This window comes from Gopherus flavomarginatus, chromosome 5 (genome assembly GCF_025201925.1).
Source record: "Gopherus flavomarginatus isolate rGopFla2 chromosome 5, rGopFla2.mat.asm, whole genome shotgun sequence".
Classification (NCBI taxonomy): domain Eukaryota; kingdom Metazoa; phylum Chordata; order Testudines; family Testudinidae; genus Gopherus; species Gopherus flavomarginatus.
In genome coordinates, this window is record NC_066621.1 from 34,816,881 (window position 1) to 34,822,107 (window position 5,227).

Here is a 5,227-nt window from a genome sequence, read left to right on the forward strand (position 1 = left end):
GGGTGTCACAAAGACTGGGGCAGAAATCCCAGGTGCTTCCAGTCTAGCCTTTGCCATTCCTGACTTGCGAAAGAAAATGGGGGGCTGCCCGGGCTAGTGTGTAGAGCAGTTTCCCTCTTCCAAATGTGCACCAGTCCCTGTGCTTGAGGGGGTTTGCTACATAGCTCCTTGGGAGCCTGGGTGTTTCTCTGCCTCTCACCAGCTGGGAAAAAGCCTCTTGGGGAAAAATCTCCTGCACCACTGCAAAAATGAGCACCTTGAACGGAACCAGTCAGAGGCCCCACCATGGGGGCTGGCCCTGCTTTCCTATCATCTTGTGATGTTGGCCACAGAGCATCAGCAGCCACCCCGCATGTATGCTGGTGACCTTCAGTGAGTGTATGGCTTGGCACAGAGCAAGCTGGCTGAGTGTTTTTGTGCCTGTCTGAAGGCCACAAATAGGCATGGTCCTGCCCTCCTCTAGTCCTGACCTCAGTTGCTCTGTAGCATTTAAGCCTTCCCTTGGAGCTGTCAGCACCAGCTGCCTCTGCTCTAGGTGCCCAGAGGAGGAGAGGTGTGTGGGGTCACTTTTACTAGATGCCCCTTCCCTGGTACTGCCATTGCTCAGTTGCACAGAGGAGTTTTCATCCCCAATCCCTGCCTAGCAGCCCTCTGGTACCATTCCTGAGGGCTGCCCTACCTCACTTTCTTCCTACCATATTGAGAAAGACAGCTCTCATCATTAAAGGTCAGGTGGACCAACTAGGGGCAGAAGCCCATTCTATGTTTTCCTACTGCAGAGCCCAAGATCAGTAACTTATCTTGGGTGCAAGCACTGCTGTGCTCCCAGAAAACAAGCCACTCCTGCACAAAGAGGATCGAAAGGGCCTGCTAAAGCTTGGGATTGAACCAGGGACCTTTAGAGCTTCAGTCTAACGCTCTCCCAACTGAGCTACTTTGGCAGCTGCAGGAGAGCATTTTGGCCTGTTGCTTCTCTGTCTGGGATGTTTTTGTAAGCGGCTGCACACAAAAAGGAGAGGAAAACAAATGGCTGCTTCATACCCCCACCGGAGGAACCTGGCACCATTAGCTGTGGTGAGTAAGAAGTGGCTGTTCACTGACAGGGCCTGTCGCCGAGCAGCTGGAACAGCAGCTGCTGCCTCCCCCTCGGCTCCAGGCTGTGGGAAATGTTCATTGCTTGCCTCCATGGGCGGATGCTGCTCCGTGCTCTGGAGAGCGTCTGTATTGCTCTGTCAACCCCCCATCTTCACTGAGCCAGTCTGGTAAGTGCCCCCTCCGGCCTGGCAGCTGAGAGTCTGTGCAGACATCAACCCCCTGCCAGCCCCACAGCCAGCAGCAGTGCCAGCCCCCCCAGCACCACAGGGGCACTCAATGCACTTCCTGTGGGGAAATGGCTCCTTGGCATCCAGCTGCTAGAGTGAGAGCCAGGAGAGAGCAGTGTCTGGCTCACCATGCGGGAGAGAAGAGACCTGATGAGTGCGGATCTCCCTCAGCCTCCCCCGCAATGCTGGTCAGTTGTATTGTCACTGTCATAGTCAGCGTTTTCCTTCAGAGCCGGCCCTAGAGGGGTCTGGGATCAAGGACAAATCCCCCTTTTTGTCCCCAGGCCCTGCCCCCTCTCCACCCCTTCCCTCAAGTCCCCACCCCTGTCCCATCTCTTCCCATCCTGCAACTTCCTGCCCCATTCCTCAACCACCCCAACCTCTTCCCGTCCCTGCTCCTCCCCCTCCACCCAGTGCCTCCTGCACCCCACTGAACAGCTGATCACTGGCAAGTGGGAGGTGCTGAAGGGGAAGAGGAGGAGCTTGTCAGCAAGGCCTGTAGTGTGCGGGGGAGGAGCTGGCTGCCAGTGGGTGCTGAGCACCTATTTTTTCTCTGTTGGTTCTGCAGTCCCATAGCTCCCATGGAGTTGCTGACTTGGCTTCCTTCGTACTCTAGAGAGAAGAGCAGAACCAGGGCTATGGCTGATCCATGGGGCACCAGGTGAGTGGCAGAGGCTTCAGGTGCTGAGAGTTTGCCTGACCCCTCAGGGACACAGTGTGAGGTGGTGTCCCAGGGATCTCTATGAAAGGAGAAGAACAGGATTTACTTGGGGTGGGGAGGGAATTGAGAGTGTCTCAGGGGGTTGTACAGAGGTGTTGCCCAGGTGATAGACTGGCTAAAACACAGACCTCACTGTGAGCAGGATTCAAACCTGCGCAGAGGAAACCTATTGCATTTCCACTCCCACATCTTAACCACTCAGCCATCAGTGAAACAAATCCCCCAATGCCAGAGAAACTGGTAAAGAATCACAATGACCAGGTGTGAAGTCATCTGAACTAAAGAATTCCCACCGCAAACCTTGCTCCCAAAGCACGGGGGGGGGGGGATTTGGCGTTTGTTCTCTTTGCTTAGCCATGTGCAGTCACACAGAGAGCGCGTTTAAAAGTCTCCCCTCCCACAGTGCAGGAATGGGAAATGATTCTCAACTTGAAGCTGATGTAGGGTGGGGGGGTGTTGGGTGGGGCCCTATGGAAATACGGGGTTGGGCAGGTCTAGGAGCCAGGACTCCTGGGTTCTCCCACAGCTTGGGGAGAGGAGTGGAGATTAGGGGGTACAGTGGGGGAGGGGCTGGGTGGTCTCCTGCCCAACAGGCAAGTCCAGGAGCCGTTGTCAGGCAGCAGGTCACTTGTGGGCCCCAAGTGTCCGATCTGGAAACAGCTGCCTGTCCCCGTACCACTGATGTAGGGGAACCCAGGCCCACCCCCCATTTTGACTTCCAACCCCGTACCCTGGGCAGCTGGTTCAGCTTTGCTTAGCTTGCATCAGCCTCAAGTCAGCTTCACTGGGTCACCAGTTCCACCATGGCCAGGCATCAGAGAGAGGAAGTCTCCTCTCAGCTGTAAAAGCAGCAAAGGCTCCATGAGGGGTCAGTGCTGGTGGAGCAATTATTGACACTTTCTCTAGTCTCCTTTTCAGATTTTGCCCCATTTTCTCTTTACTTCTCCAATGTTAATTTAACAATCTCAGATTTGGGATATTTTCACACCCGTTTGACCTGCAGCAAATTTTCTTCCTTTCTTTGGGAAATTGTCCTGAATCATCCCCCAAATGAGAAGGGGCTTAATGGATGCAGTTTGCAGAGCCCTGAGACACAGCTGCCTCTGGGGTGGGCTGGGGTGGCCTTTCTCTGCTGGTGAGGAAGGAGACAGAAGGAAAAAGTCCGCAGTGGAGACTGTCCAGCAGAAGGTTACACAGTCCTGGCTACTGCTACCCCCAACTGCTAGTCACCTGCCTGCCCCTGCTTCTGCATCCTTCCCACTGCCAGGAAGTTTTCCTGCTCCACACTCCCCTCACGTACCCTCTTAAAGCACCTCCCCAAAGGGCTCCCTGCTGCCATGTGAATGGTGTGTGTGTGGCGTGGGGGTGGGAATTACTGTTGTCTGTTAATTGAACTTCCACTGTCCAATTACTCTCACTTAATATAAAATATCTTCATATTCGGGTGGTTTTCTCTCATTAGCAAATGTTTCTTTTTAGACCCATTTCTTCCCCAGTTCTCAAAGATACATATAAAATATCCTGTGTGCAGCGCTGTAGTAGGCAGGGTAGTCCCAGGGTATTGGAGGCTTCCCCTTTGGTTTGTATACAAAGGTTCGGTGTTATTCTCCAGCCCATTCCTTATGAATACTAACATGATGTTAACTTTTTTGCTGGCGGCTGTGAATTGAATGGAGCTTTTCATTGATCTGTCTACAGCAACATGCAGATCCCGTTCTTGGGTTGTGTAGCCGATAATCTGTTCTGCTGCCGTCGCTAGGTGTAATGCATGTTCAGTACGGGTTTCTCCCCTCTTCCCTTTTTGTATTTCTTCTCCCTACTAGTGTTGGGGTGTCCTTCTTCTCAGGTTAGTGTATTAATGATCTCATCTTGGGGTCGTATGTGTCAATTCATTGCTACGTCTTCAGAGAACTATCCCTGATGACTCCAAGATCTCTTTCCTGATTAGTTGTGGCTAAATTAACCCCCATCGTATTGTATGTATAGTTGGGGTTATGTTTTTCCAACATGACATTTATCCACATTAAATTTCATTTGTCATTTTGTTGCCCAATCACTTAGTTTTGTGAGATCTTTTTGAAGTTCTTTGCAGTCTGCTTTGGTCTTAACTATCTTGAGCAGTTTAGTATCGTCTGTGAACTTTGCCACCTCACTGTTTACCCCTTTCTCCAAATAATTTATGAATAAGTTGAATAAGATTGGTCCTAGGGCTGACCTAGGAAAATCACAGCAGCAAGATGGAGTCTGGAGTCACATGGGCAGGTCACATGTCCATGCGTGATTCAATTTGCAGCCCTACGCCATTGTTTACATATTAATTTGAATGTTCCCAGGAAAGCTCAGATGTGGATTGGCATTTTCCAAAGTCCATTGTCAGTGAAGCGTTTCTTGATTGGGCACTTAACTGAGAATAGTCCTTTCTCAAAAAGCTGACCAAATGCATCACTGAGGGTACTTAAAATCAAATACCTTTGAGATACAAGTACATAGCCCATGTTCATAACTTCAGATACAAAAATGGTACACACATACAGCTAGTATAATTATAACCAGCAAATCATAACCTTGTCACAGACACCTCACACGACAACTTTTGCACAATATTTGCTGCAAATATATAACAGTGGTGGCAGCAATGATCTATATGGTCCCAGTTGATATTAATAATGTCACAGCCTACAGAGAAGTGAGCGGGAGGCGTCTTCTAGCCGGCGTTTCTCGTACATTACTCCATTGCTGCTTGGGCGGAGGCGGCAATGGAGCAAAACGCGCCTGGCTGAAGGTTTTGCGTTCAGCCTTGAAGCCTCCAGCATGGGTGTTGGGAGATGGATTTCTGAGTTGCATCCAGCACAGTCTTCGGGCCTGAGTTGAAACCACTGAGGCCAAGAGAGATGGGTTTGAGGTAGCCTTTGAGGCTCCCAGCAGGTCTTGAGGAACAAGGGGTTATCGCCATCCCTGGGTGGGCTCAAACCACCATCCTTTCAATTAACAGCAAAACAGACTCACTCATTGCGCCACAGAGACACATGCCTGCTGTTACCAAGGCTGCTGCCTAGCAGCGTGCGCATCTGCCTGCCAGTGCTAGAGCTCTCAAGGCAAGTGTGGGTGCTGGAGGCTGTAGGTAAAGAGCCAGCAGAGTGACACAGCAGAAGCCTGCTGGGTCCATAACCCAAAGGTCGATGAA

General features: G+C 51.3%; 1 non-coding gene across 1 annotated transcript; it reads right to left on the reverse strand.

Moving 5' to 3' along the window:
• Nucleotides 1-868: 868 nt before the first annotated feature.
• On the reverse strand, nucleotides 869-941 carry TRNAF-GAA (transfer RNA phenylalanine (anticodon GAA)). Its single transcript has one exon. It is a non-coding gene; the product is annotated as a tRNA-Phe (tRNA).
• Between the last annotated feature and the right edge of the window lie 4,286 nt (nucleotides 942-5,227).